Here is a 14,620-nt window from a genome sequence, read left to right as displayed (position 1 = left end):
AGGTCTTATACACTTAATGGTAGGGTCCTGGAGAGTGTTGCTGAACAAAGAGGTCTTGGAGTGCAGGTTCATAGTTCCTTGAAAGCGGAGTCTCAGGCAGATAGCATAGTGAAGAAGGTGTTTGGTATGTTTTCTTTTATTTGTCAGAGTATTGAGTACAGGAGTTGTGAGGTCATGTTGAGGCTGTACAGGACATTGGTTAGGCCACTCTTGAAATACTTTTGCAATTCTGGTCTCCTTCCTATAGGAAGGATGTTGTGAACTTTGAAAGGGTTCAGAAAAGATTTACAAGGATGTTGCCAGGCTTGGAGGATTTGAGCTATAGGGCGAGGCTGAACAGGCTGGGGCTGTTTTCCCTGGAGTGTCAGAGGCTGAGGGGTGACCTTAGAGAGATTTATAAAATCATGAGGGGCATGGGATAGGGTAAATAGACAAAGTCTTTTCCCTGCGGTGGGGGAGTCCAGAACTAGAGGACATAGGTTTAGGGTGAGAGGGGAAAAATATAAAAGGGACATAAGGGCAATTTTTTCACACAGAAGGTGGTGCATGAATGGAATGAGCTGCCAGAAGAGGCGGTGGTGGCTGGTACAATTACGATTTTTAAAAAGCACTGGGATGGGTATATGGATATGAAGGGTTTAGAGGGATATTGGCCAAGTGCTGGCAAATGGGATTAGATTAGTTTAGGATATCTGATCGGCATGGACAAGTTTGACTAAAGGGTCTGCTTTCTTGTTGTACATCTCTCTGACGCTGTGACTCTACTGGAATACAGCAGGTGGAGAGAGGTTAGAACTGATTGTCCATAGGTAAAAGTGAGGACTTCAGATGCTGGAAGTCAGAGTCTAGATTAGAGTGGTGCTGGAAAAGCATAGCAGGAATCCTGATGAAGGACTTTTGCCCGAAACATCGATTTTCTTGCTCCTCGGATGCTGCCTGACCTGCTATGCTTTTCCAGCACCATTCTAATCGTGATTGTCTATAGATAGCTGGTATTGATCTGATGGGCCAAATGGCTCCCTTTTGTGCCAAGGTGACTCTAACAATCTAACCATTTTCTTCTTTCCAACCCTTTAGCCCTGTAATCCTACACATTGCTAAAAGAAGACAGGAAGTGGAGACTTTTCATCTTGTACTCATCAGGAATCAACCACAAGCAGATAAAAAAATAAACTTAAAAAAGAGGAAGGATCAATTCATGTGATATGAGAAAAGGTTGCTGATTTGTTGATTGCTGTTTGGGTTGGAGGCACAGCAGAAACTGTTAACTATCTTAGTTAACTGATTAAGGTACAGTAGGGTGAAGGCATTACCTTGAGGACATAGCAGGGATTGACTATCTCCATAGTCCCTTACTGACTGAAAAAGGTACAAAGTGTGACCATGTTCTTATTGTCTGTAAAGAACTGGTCCTTAGGATGAATTAATATAGCTTCTACATGCACAAATGAATCACACTACAAGTTCAATTTATAATTTTAGGTTAGCTTAGATTAGAGAGAGGCAAGGACTCAGTGGTATTATCGCTGGACTGTTAATCCAGACACGCAGGTAATGTTCTGAGAGTTTGGATTCAATCCTATGCAGTGGAATTTGAATTCAATAAACATCTGGAATTAAGAATCTGATGATAGCCATGAATCCATTATCAGAAAAACCCCTCTGGTTCACTAATATTCCTTAGGGAAGGGAAGTGCCACCCTTACCTGCTCTGACCTACATGTGACTGTTAACCCACAGCACTATAGTTGACTCTTAACTGTCCCCTGGGCAATTAGGGATGGGCAATAAATGCTGGCCTAGCCAGAGATGCCCTCAGAAATCTTCCCATTCTGGACCTTTCCCTTCTTCTATCCACAGAATTATGTCCATACTCTCCGGTCTGTTGCCAAGGCTAACATAGGCCTTACCGTAAGCAAAGTTCCTGCCTGCAAAAAATTATCTTACAGGGCCGCACGGTGGCACAGTGGTTAGCACTGCTGCCTCACAGCGCCAGAGACCCGGGTTCAATTCCCGACTCAGGCGACTGACTGTGTGGAGTTTGCACATTCTCCCCGTGTCTGCATGGGTTTCCTCCGGGTGCTGCGGTTTCCTCCCACAGTCCAAAGATGTGCAGGGTCAGGTGAATTGGCCATGCTAAATTACCCGTAGTGTCAGGTAAATGTAGGGGTATGAGTGGGCTGCGCTTCGGCGGGTCGGTGTGGATTTGTTGGGCCGAAGGGCCTGTTTCCACACTGTAAGTAACCTAATCTAATCTAAAAAAAAAGTACTTACTTGCACTCATATTACCCCTGTTATAACTCCTTTATCTAAAATATTATTGAATTTAAATCTCAATTTCTTTTGTGCCAGGTAGGAATAAAAAAAAGACTTCTGGTGTAATCCTTAACGCGGTCAGGATTATTAACAAATGTCGTCCAGTAGTTGAATCGAATGTCAGATACCGTGCTCTGAGATTTGATTAAGCATCATCAGCAAACTGCCTACTGGATCAAAAGGATTTGTTGTTTGATAAGGTTGGCATCCGACCAGTACTGAAACACACAAACACAATGGTAGTCAGAATGTCTTCTTGGCTTGACGGCAGTATCCAGTCACGGGCTCCTGGCTGAAATGTCGATTTTCCTGCTCCTTGGATGCTGCCTGACCTGCTGTGCTTTTCCAGCACCACTCTAATCTTGTTTCGGCAGTATCCAGTCAGTGGACTAAAAGCTATACTTGTGTTTACCCCTAAGTAACAGTGTGAGATGGCTAGATTCACCTGTTGCTCAAGTGTTTGAGACACCTTCCCGTAGCTCGGGCAATCTGAGGTAGACCAGACACTACTCCGGGCCCAAGGTGGCTGAAATAATTCCACAAAGAATGATATCCCATCACCAAGTCACCCTGTGTTTAGACATGGAGAGTCCTTGACACTGATCCAGCTCCCTCAGAGCCAGCTCTCAGAGTGAGCAGAACCTCTGACACTCCTGTTTATATCTGTCAGCCGGGGTCCTTGATTGAACCAGATTAACAGCCTGAATCAGGGAACTCATATTCACCCAGCTGACCTTGATATAATCACTACAGTGACAGTCATAGGCCCTGCCATGATGTACAGTGATGTACAGTGAGTGTTCATTTGATCAGGGTAGCCATTATCCTGCAGGATAGTTTTGAAGGTCATTATATAGCATCATGCCTACACATTGACTAGATGGCTAGGTCCCTACATTTTCTTTATGTCAGCCCTGATGAGCACAGAATGAATAGATGCAACTTCATATCACAATGTTTTAACAATGTTTACATTTTGGAAGAAGTAAAAAAAAAGGGAAACTGTTGAGGAAAAATAAAGGAAGCAATTCTCTTGAACATTCCTCTCTGATCCTTTCAGGTGATTAAAATGAGTCCAGGAGATTTCAAGCCCCGAGTGGAATACAGCTAATGCCTACTCTCCAGAGGTCCATAATCTCTGGGAGAAGAGGAACTGTACAGAAGTCCAGTCCATGTCTACTCTTCATACAAAAGCAAAACGCTGCAGATACTGGAAATCTGAAACAAAACAGGAAGTGCTAGAGAAACTCAGCAGATCTGGTGTCATCTGTGCAGAGAGAAAACTGGAGTCAATATTTTGAATCCAGTATGAGCCATATCAGCCTTGAAATATTAACTCTGTTTCTCGTTTAACAGAAGTCGTCAGACCTGCTGAGTTTCTCCAGTACTTCCTGCATTTCTGTCCACTTATCTATTGTTTAATTATCCCCATCTATCCCACACCCAACATTCCTCCTCACCTCCTAACTTGCACCCCCCCACCATCACCAAACTGCAGATCTATTTTCCCTCTCTTTGTTAATCGGGACTAATCGCCTACAAGGGACTCTTTCCAACCTTATGTGTCATTTTCTCATAGATCTTACCTAACTATTTCTAATTCCAGGCTGGTGTAAAGTAAATATACTTAAGTTGATCTGAACGGCAGAGATCCTCTAAGCTAGGAATTAATTTTATGGCTCTCTCTGGGCCTCTGCCAAGGACATTATATCATCACCACGTGAGAGGAATGGTTATAGTCATCTCAAGTAGTTGTGTCTTCTGTTATATACTTTTGCAACATAATCTGCTCCAAATCTTCAGTGTGATATAAACATTCAGGAGTGCAGTGTCTGTGGCAGTAGCAGTCAGGGTAACCAAATAAACATCTTCCAGCTTGATTAGCCAAATCAGGAGAATAATCAAACCCTTGAGCCTGTTCCTAACTGGTCTGTATTTCAACTCTAATGGTCCACTATAGTTCCTTAACCTTTGATGTTCATTCTGAACAAAATCTATCCATCTCACTATTGACATTTTCAATCAACCCAGCTTTCAGGGGCAGGGAATTCTCACTCACACAGTTGTGCACATGAACATAAATGCAGTATTCGAAAGAACTTTAATGCATGGGTGCCCTTTTGACCAAATGAACAACATACCTGTCTTGCAGATACACAGAAACGCAAACATTGATTCAATGTGTACATGCGACATGATGGTTCAGTGGTTAGCATTGCTGCCTCACAATGTCAGGGACCCAGATTTGATTCCAGCTTTGGATGACTCTGTGTGGGTTTCTGCTGAGAGCTTCGGTTTCCTCACAAAGTCCAAAGATTGCCAATTGGCTACCTGATTAGTTTAATGGCAGGAGACAGAGAATGGTGGTTTCATAGAATCTCTACAGCATGGAAATAGGCCATTCAGCCCAACAAGGCCACACCAACCCTCTAAAGAGCATTCGCCCAAACCCTATCCCTGCAACTCTGCAGCTCCCATGGCAGACCCATCTAACCTGTATATCCCTGGACACTTAACATGGCCAATCGTCCTAGTCTGCACATCTTTTGACTGTGAGAGGAAAGCACCACCCAGAGGAAACCCAGGCAGACACAGGGAGAATGTGCAAACTCCATACAGGCAGTCGCCTGAGGCAGGTCCCTGGCTGTGTAAGGCAGCAGTGCTAACCACTGAGCCACTGTGCTGCTCTGGTGAAGGGTTGCTTTTCAGATTGGAGGCCTGTCACCAGCGGTGTTCCACAGGGATAAGTTTACTTACAGATTACTTACATAGTAACCAGCGGTGTTCCACAGGGATAAGTTCTTGGTCCTGTCTTGTTCGTCTTTACATTAATGATGAGGATGAACATACAAAAGACATGGTTAGTAGGTTTGCAGAAAACACTAAAATTGGTAGCATAGTAGTCAGTGAAGAAGGTTTTCTAAGATTACAAAGGGACTTTTATCAAATGGGCTGAAAAATAGCAGATGGAGTTTGTATAAATGCGAGGTATTCTATTTTGGCACAACAAACAAGGGTAGGGTCTATACAATTGATGGTAGGGCCTTGGGTAGCATGGTACCACAGAGGGACTCAAGGGTTCAGATACATAATTCTTTGAAGTTTGAATCACATATAGACAAGATGGTTAAAAAGGCATTAAGCATGCTTGCCTTCATTGCTCAGTCATTTGAGTATTGGAGTTGGGAAATCATATGGAGGTTGTACAGGACATTGGTGAAGCCTCTTCATGAGTACTGTGTCTAATTCTGGTTGCCCTGTTATAGGAAGAATATTATTAAACTGGAGAGGATTCAGAAAAGATTTAACAGGATGTTGCTGGGAATGGAAGGTTCTAGTTATAGAGTAAAGCTGGATAGGCTGGGACGTTCTTCACTAAGCACAAGCAACCTTATAGAAGATTATAAAATAATGAGGGATGTACATAGAGTTATGGTAGTTGCCTTTTCGGTAGGATGGAGAATTTCAAGACCAGAGAGTACATTTCTAAGGTGAGAGGAGAGAGATTAAAAAATTACACAGAGGGTGGATCGTGTGTGAAATGAACGTCCAGAGGAAGTGGTAGATATGAGTACAATTACAACATTTAAAAGGCTTTTGGATCAGTATAAGAATAGGAAAAATTTGAAGGGGTGTTTGCCAGGAGCAGACAAGTGTGATGCGTTTAGTTTGTGATTATGTTCAGCATGGACTGGTTGGACCGAAGGGTCTGATTCTGCGCTGTATGACTCTCCAACACTATGACTCTTAACGTGAGCAAGTGCTCACTGGCATTATCTCTGAGCAGCTTTCGGTCTAAATTTGGGGTTACGTCCTCCTACTCTGAAGTCTCCCACTAGAGAAGATAGTTCCTCCCTTATTATAAAATCAAATCCTATTAATCAGAAATAACTCAGTAAGACTTAATCTTCTCACAGTAAAACCCTGCCGTTAATAACAGTTAAGTTCCTGCAAAAACTTTACAAGCAGCATTCATGTTTTAGAGTGGGAACCAAAAATGTCAGTTCAAACCATCCAAAAGGTTAATATGTACAGTACACAGCAGAAGATAAAGTAATGTTTTTAACAAATATGAAGATGCTTTTTCTGGAGAAACAGTGTAACAAAATAAGAAGTGTATAAAATTTGTCAAAGACGGCTCACTGCATTATAAACCATTTCACTAATGTGGGCCATGCACAATAGGACAGCTGATGCATGCACAGTGTACACTGTCCAGGCCTCGAAATGGTTCCGTGTCAATATTATAGCTTAGTTTTATTTAGGTGACCTTTAATTTTTTTCTACATCTCCAGCATGTTTTTTATTGCTGCTGGGAATAGCAGGTAAATGAATTTTGAACCTGCAATGGGTGAAATGGGTAAGGAATGCATTGCTCAGAGAAGCAAATTTGCAAATACCAAGGACCTGAAATGCAGCACTTTACTGTATTCAGGGAAATACAAGTAGAATGAGTGAGATTTGTTCTCATAATCTAACACTTGTCACCCCTGCTATTAGTATATTGAAACTGTACAGCACCCTCTCGAAGACCAATATATCCTTCCTGAGTTGCTGTACTCCCAATGGGACCCATCCAGAGCGCTGTCAGTTGTACTATAACTTCTATCCCTTTGTAATAAAATCCTCTTGTGATAAATAGCAAAAAATCCATTAGCCTTTATTTTTCTTTTGTACCCTAATTGTTGTACTTGAACTCTTAAATTTTCCTAGAAAATGTTCCAATTGCTCTTTCAAAGGAACAAAATGGAAGAAACCCATTGCTTTCCGTCACCGGAAACCTTCTGTCACAGATTTTGCCATTTGGTTTATCCATGACCATTCCCAGCTTTCTGATCCTGCCTGTGCCAACTTAGTTGATACCATCAGCAAAGTTCAATAGATGGCTCTGGACACATTTCCCCAAGTCAGGTACAAATGCAGGGAACCAGCGAGTCAAAACCACGAAAGGATGTCAATATCTGAGCTTGTTGATTGTCTGGCAGCCACTGCAGCTCACATTCCTAACAGACATGGATCCTGCCACAAGATAACATAACATGGTAAAATGTGGTGTATCCACATAAATATCTACACACTTGCATATTCTTACTACTGAGTGGAAAGTGCATTAGGCTCTCACCCAGTTCTTTGTTACCTGTATACTTGGCTATTCCAATGCTTTGCCAGTTGACTTCCCACCCACAGCTTCAATAAATGCTATCCATTTTTTAACCCATCCACCGCTCTATAGAACATAGAACCTAGAACAATACAGCACAGAACAGGCCCTTCGGCCCACGATGTTGTGCCAAACATTTGTCCTAGCTTAAGCACCCATCCATGTACCTATCCAATTGCCGCTTAAAGGTCACCAAAGATTCTGACTCTGCCACTCCCACAGGCAGCGCATTCCATGCCCCACCACTCTCTGGGTAAAGAACCTACCCCTGACATCCCCCCTATACCTTCCACTCTTCACCTTAAACTTATGTCCCCTTGTAACACTCTGTTGTACCCGGGGACAAAGTTTCTGACTGTCTACTCTATCTATTCCCCTGATCATCTTAAAAACCATGAATGCTAATACACCATAGGCCTTCTTACAAGCTCTATCCACCTGAGTGGCAACTTTCAAAGATCTTGACCTGTTGATGGCTTGATTTAAATTTGCATCCTTGTTTGTCAACCCTTCCTTGTCCTCAGCTCTCCACATAACCTCCTCTGGCTCGATAACTCCCTGGCTCCCCTCTAAACGTATCCATACCATTCTCTTTAATCACTCCCTGTGGTAGTACATTCCACATTCTCACTGCTCTCCCAGTATAAAATTTCCTTCTACTGTCCTATTGAGTTCTTCATGACTATCTTGCATCATTGGCTTCTGGCTTTGCTCTTTCTTCTTGTTAAATGTTAACGCTACCAAAACCTTTCATACTTTTAAAGACCTCCATTAGGCCATATCTCTCAGGCTTCTCTTTCTGTAGTGAAGAGAACTAGGGTGGCACGGTGGCTCAGTGGTTAGCATTGCTGCCTCACAGCACCAAGGACCTGGGTTCAATTCCAGCCTCGGGTGACTGTCTTTATAGGGCGGCGCAGTGGCTCAGTGGTTAGCACTGCTGCCTCACAGGGTCCCAGGTTTGATTCCAGCCTTGGGTGACTATCTGTGTGGAGTTTTCACATTCGCCCTGTGTCTGTGTGGGTTTCCTCCCACAGTCCAAAGATATGCAGATCAGGTGAATTGGCCATGCTAAATTGCCCACAGTGTTAGGTGCAGTAGTCAGAGGGAAATGGGTCTGGGTGGGTTACTCTTCGGAGGGTTGGTGTGGAATTGTTTGGCCGAATGGCCTGTTTGCACACTGTAGGAATTCTAATGTAATCTAATCCCAAAGGGTGTAAAAAATGGAAAGGCAAAAGTCATTGCCATAGTCTCAGAGGATCACAGGGCTATTCTCTCACTAGAAATGGAGAGAGAGAGAGACAACTGGTAGCGGTTTAACCTGAGGGTCACCATAACTCAGGCAAGGGGCGAGGTTGAGAAGGAGAGTCCTTCATGGGCTCTTGTGTTGGTAGTGTCCCTACCTCTTATCTAGGTGGCCCGAGTTCAAGTCCATACCTGCCACAGACGTGCGTCACACCTTCCCTGAACAGGTTAATGAAAAGGGGCCTACCCTGTGGGATGTCCTGGAGTTGAGGTGACTGACCTCCAACAGGCACGACCATCTTCCTATGAGCCAGGTATGACTTCAACCACTGGAGAGTTTGCTCCTGATACCCGTTGATTCCAATTCTGCTAGGGCTCCTTGATGCTACACGTGCTTGAATGCAGCCTTGATGTCAAAGGCTGTCACTCTCACCTCCCCTCCCCTCTGGAATTCAGCTCATTTGTCCATGTTTGAACCAAGGCTGTAATGAGGTCAGGAGCTGAGTGGCCCTGGCAGAACCCAAACTGGGAGTCACTGAGCAGGTTATTGCTCAGCAGGTGCTACCTAATAGCCCTACTGACGACACCTCCATCACTTTATTGATGTTCAAGTGTAAACTGATTGTGTGGTAATTGGCTGTGTTGAACTTGTCCTGCTTTTAATGTACGGGACATACCTGGAGTGAATCAAAGTTGCTGACGACTGGTATCTGTGATGCTGAGACCACTGGAAGAAGGCAAGATAGACCATCCCAGCACTTCTGGCTGAAGGGTGCTATAAATGCTTCAGCCTTATCTTTTACACTGATGTGGCGGGCTCTTCCATTGTTGAGGATGGGGATATTTGTGGAGTCTCCTCCTCCAGCGAGTTGTTTAATTGTCCCCCACCATAAATGTCCAGATGTGGCAGGACTGCAGAGTTTAGATCTGATCCATTGCTTATGGGATCACTTAGCTCTACTTATCACTTGCTGGTTATGGTGTTTGGCTTGTAAGTAGTCCTGTTTGGTGGCTTCACCAGGTTGACATCTCATCTTCAGGTATGCCTGGTGCTGCTCCCGGCAGATTCTCCTGCATTCTCCATTGAACCAGGGTTGATCCCCTGTCTTGATGGTAATGGTTGAGTGGGAGATATGCCAAGCCATGAAGTTGCAGATTGTGCTGGAGTACAATTCCGCTGCTGTTGATGGTCCTCAGCACCTCAAGGATGCCTAGTCTTGAGTTGCTAGATGTATTCAGAGTCTAGCTGAAAATGTGTTGCTGGAAAAGCGCAGCAGGTCAGGCAGCATCCAGGATAAGGATGCCCGAAACGTCGATTCTCCTGTTCCCTGGATGCTGATTGTGCTGGAGTACAATTCTGCTGCTGTTGATGGTCCTCAGCACCTCAAGGATGCCCAGTCTTGAGTTGCTATATGTATTCAGAGTCTAGCTGAAAATGTGTTGCTGGAAAAGCGCAGCAGGTCAGGCAGCATCCAGGATAAGGATGCCCGAAACGTCGATTCTCCTGTTCCCTGGATGCTGCCTGACCTGCTGCGCTTTTCCAGCAACACATTTTCAGCTCTGATCTCCAGCATCTGCAGACCTCACTTTCTCCTCAAAGTATTCAGAGTCTATCCCATTTTGCACGGTGATAGTGCCATACAACACAATGGAGGATATTCTCAACGTAAAGGCAAGACTTTATCTCCACAAGGACTGTGTAATGGTCACACTTATTGATACTGTCATGGACACTTGAATCTGGAACCAACAGATTGGTAAGAATGAAGTTAAATATGTTTTTTCCCTCTTGTTGGTTCCCTCAGCACCTACTACAGATCGAGTCTAACAGCAATGTCCTTTAGGACCTGACCAGCTCAATCAGTACTGCTGCTGCTGAGCCACTCTTGGTGGTGGACATTGAAAACCCCCACCCAGAGTATATTTTGAGCCCTTGCCACACTCAATGCTTCCCCCAAGTGTTGTTCAAATTGGAGGAATACTGACTCATTTATTGAGTCTGACATCAGTGATGGGAAAGTTGTTGGAAGTGAATCTGAAAGTTAAGTTTTACATGTAATTGGAGAGACAAGGATTGATTAAAAATAGTCAGCACAGTTTTGAGCAAGGAAAATCATGTCTCACCACCTTGATTAGGGTTCTTAATGACATAACCAAAACGATTGATGAAGGCAGAATGGTAGACTTGGACTTTACTTGGACTTTAGTAAAGCCTTTGACAAGGTTCTACATGGTAGACTAATTAGTAAAGTTAGATCACATGGGATTCAGGGTGAGGTTTCCAATTGGATACAATATTGGCTTGAAGTTAGGAAGCAGTGGGTGATGGTGGAAGGTTAGTTTTCAAACTGGAAGCCTGTGATCAGCGATTGGGCCTGGGTCCACTTTTGTTTGTCATTTATATAAATGATTTGGAGGAGAATGTAAGAGGCAAGGTTAGTAAGTTTGTGGATGACACCAAATTTGGTGGCACCGTGGACAGTGAAGAAGGATATCTAAGCTTATAAAGAGATCTTGATCAATTGAGTCAATGGGCTGAGGAGTAGCAAATGGAGTTTAATTTGGATAAATTTTGAGGTAATATTTTTTGGTAAAACAATCAAGGGCAGGACTTATACAGTTAATGGTAGGGCTCTGGGGTGTGTGCTAGAACAAATAGACCTACGAGTTCAGATACTTAATTCTTTGAGGTTTGCATCACAGGTTCCTGAAGAAGGGCTTATGCCCGAAACGTCGATTCTCCTGTTCCCTGGATGCTGCCTGACCTGCTGCGCTTTTCCAGCAACACATTTTCAGCTCACAGGTAGACAGGGTGGTTAAGAAGGTAGTTAGCACACTTGCCTTCATTGCTCAGACCCTTGAGTATAGGAGTTGGGAAGTCATGTTGAGGTTATACAAGACGTTGGTAAGACTCCCCTTCTGGAGTACTGTGTTCAGTTCTGGTCGCTCAGTTATAGAAAGGATATTATTAAATTGGGGAGGGTTCAGAAAAAGATTTACCAGGATGTTGCTGGGACTGGAGGGTTTGAGTCACAAAAATAGACTGAGACTTTTTTCACGAGAGTGTAGGAGGTTGAGGGGTGACCTTACAGAGGTTTATAAAATCATGAGGTGTATAAGGTGAATAGCAAAGGTCTTTTCCCTATGGTCGGAGAGTTCAAAACTAAGGGGCATATTTTTAAGGTGAGAGGAGAAAGATTTTAAAAAGGACATGAGGAGCAACCTTTTTTACACGAGAGTGGATTGTTTGTGGAATGAACTGCCAGAGGGACTGGTCGATGCAGGCTCAGTTACAATGTTTAAAAGACATTTGGATAAGTACATGAATATGAAAGTTTTGGAGGGATATGGGCCAAGCGCAGAAAGTTGGGACTAGTTTCATTTGGTACCATGGTCGACGTGGACTGGTTGGACTGAAGGGTCTGTTTCCAAGCTATATGACTTCCATCAGCCGAGCGTGGATGATACCTGGTGATTAGCAAGAAGTTTCCTTGCCCAGGTTTAGCCTGAAGCCATGAGACTCCATGGGGTCTGGAGTCAATGTTGAGGACAACTCCCTCTCAACTTTAGAATAGAATCCCGAAAGTGTAGAAACAGCACATTTGACCCAATAAATCCGCACCTAGACCCTTTCCCCCACCTGATCCCTGTAACCCTGCATTTCCCATCGCTAATGCACCAATCTAGACACCCCTGAACACTATGCGTAATTTAGCATGGCCACACCACCTAGTTAGCACTTCTTTGGACTGTGTATATCACTGTTCTACCATGTTGAATCCCTACAGTGCAGAAAGAGGCTATTTGGCTCATTGAGTTTGCACCAACCCTTTGACAAACATCCCACCCAGACTTACACCCCCCCCTATCCCTGTAATCCTGCATTTCCCATGGTGACCCACTAGCTTTCACATCCCTACTGACTACATGGCTATTTAGCATTTCCAATCCACCTAACCTGCATATCCTTGGACAGTGGGAGAAATCAGAGCACCCAACAGAAACCCATGCAGGCAGAGGGAGAACATTTAAATTCCACACAGACAGTTGCCCGAGGGTGGGATTGAACTTGGGTCCTTGGCATTGTGAGGCAATAGTGCTAACCACTGAACCATTGTGCTACCCTCAGGTTGGGTCTCTTCTGCTGGTGGGAGAGGACATATCCAGGCATGGTGATGGTAGTGCCTGGGAAGTTGTCTGTAAGGTATGATCCTGTGAGTATGACAATGTTACTCTGTGAATCAGCTCTCCAGATTTTGGCACAAGTAAGGAGGACTTTGCATTCTAAACCTTACAATGATCACTGTCTCCCAAATATTCTCCCACTGGCACTGAACCTACCTGGCATCATTTCCTTGTTTGCAGATGATATGAAATCTGAAAGTTAAGACATTGACAAAAGGACATAGACAAGTTGGTGGGGTGGACAGATAGGTGGTAGATGAAGTTCAATGCATGAAAAGTGAGGTGATATATTTTGGTAGAAAGAACATGGACAGATAATGTAAAGTAGGGATGCAATACTCAGGGGAATAGGGGTCAGAAGGATCTGGGTATATATGTATAAAGATTACTAAAGGTGGCAGGAGAACCAGATACAGGATTTAATAAAGGATATGTGGTCCTTGGCTTTGCTAAAAGGGGAATAGAGTACAAGAACAAAGAGATGATGTTGAACTTGTACAAGACATTTGTTAGACTTCAGCCGGAGTATTGTGTACAGTTATAAGAAGTATGTGAATACATTGACGAGAGTGAAGAACAGACTTATGGGAGAAGGATTCTGGGGATGAGAAACTTCAGTTGTTCTCCCTGGAAAGAAAAAGGCTAAGAGGTGATTTGATACAAGTTTTCAAGATCATGAGGCATGTGAATCAAGTAGATAGAAAGAAACTTTCCATTTGCTAAAGAATTGGGAACAAGATGGCGCAGATTTAAAGTAATTTGCAAAGGTAGAAAATATAGAGTTACAGAGACATAGAGATATACAGCATGGAAACAGACCCTTCGGTCCAACTCATCCATGCCGACCAGGTATCCTAAATAAATCTAGTCCCATTTGTTAGAATTTGGCCTATATCCCTCTAAACACTTCCAATTCATATATCTATCCAGACACTTTTTGAATGCTGTAATTGTATCAGCCTTCATCATTTCTTCTGGAGCTCATTCCATACAGGCACCATCCTCTGCCTGAAAAAGTTGTCTGTTAGGTCCTTTTTAAATCTTTCCCTTCTTACCTTAAACCTCTGCACTCTAGTTTTGGACCCCCCACCTTGGGGAAAAGAGCTTAGCAATGCACCCTATCTATGCCACTCATGATTTTATAAACTTCTATAAGGCCACCCCTCAGCCTGTAACGCTCCAGGGAAAATAGCCCCGGCCTATCCAGTCTCTCCTTTTGGCCAAACCCTCAATTCTTGGCACTATCCTTGTAAATCTTTTCTGAACCCTTTCAAGTTTCACAACATCCTTCCTATAGCAGTGTGAAGTAAGAAAAATCTTTTTCACACAATAAGTCGGTCAGATCGGGAAGACACTGCCTGGAAATGTGAAGGGGGCAGGCTCAATCAAGGCATTGGAGTATTATTTGATTAGAAGCAATTTGTTGGGTTAAGGGAGGAGACTCTCAAGGGAGACTCTTAAGTCATAGTGCTTGTTGGATAGTGGGGCAGAAGCGATGGACCGAATAGCTTCTTCTGTACTGGAATAATTCTGCGACTCTAAGAATGTAAAACTGGAGTGGGTTTGATGCTGAATATGGAACTGGACTCTGACTGATACAGAATTTGGAACTGGAGTCAGATTGATGCAGAATGTGGAACTGGAATAGGTTTGAATGCATCATCCACCATCATAAACATTCACTCCCTCCACTACTGGTGTGTAGTGTGTACTATA

This window comes from Chiloscyllium plagiosum, chromosome 10, assembly GCF_004010195.1.
Source record: "Chiloscyllium plagiosum isolate BGI_BamShark_2017 chromosome 10, ASM401019v2, whole genome shotgun sequence".
Classification (NCBI taxonomy): domain Eukaryota; kingdom Metazoa; phylum Chordata; class Chondrichthyes; order Orectolobiformes; family Hemiscylliidae; genus Chiloscyllium; species Chiloscyllium plagiosum.
This window is presented reverse-complemented; position numbering follows the sequence as displayed.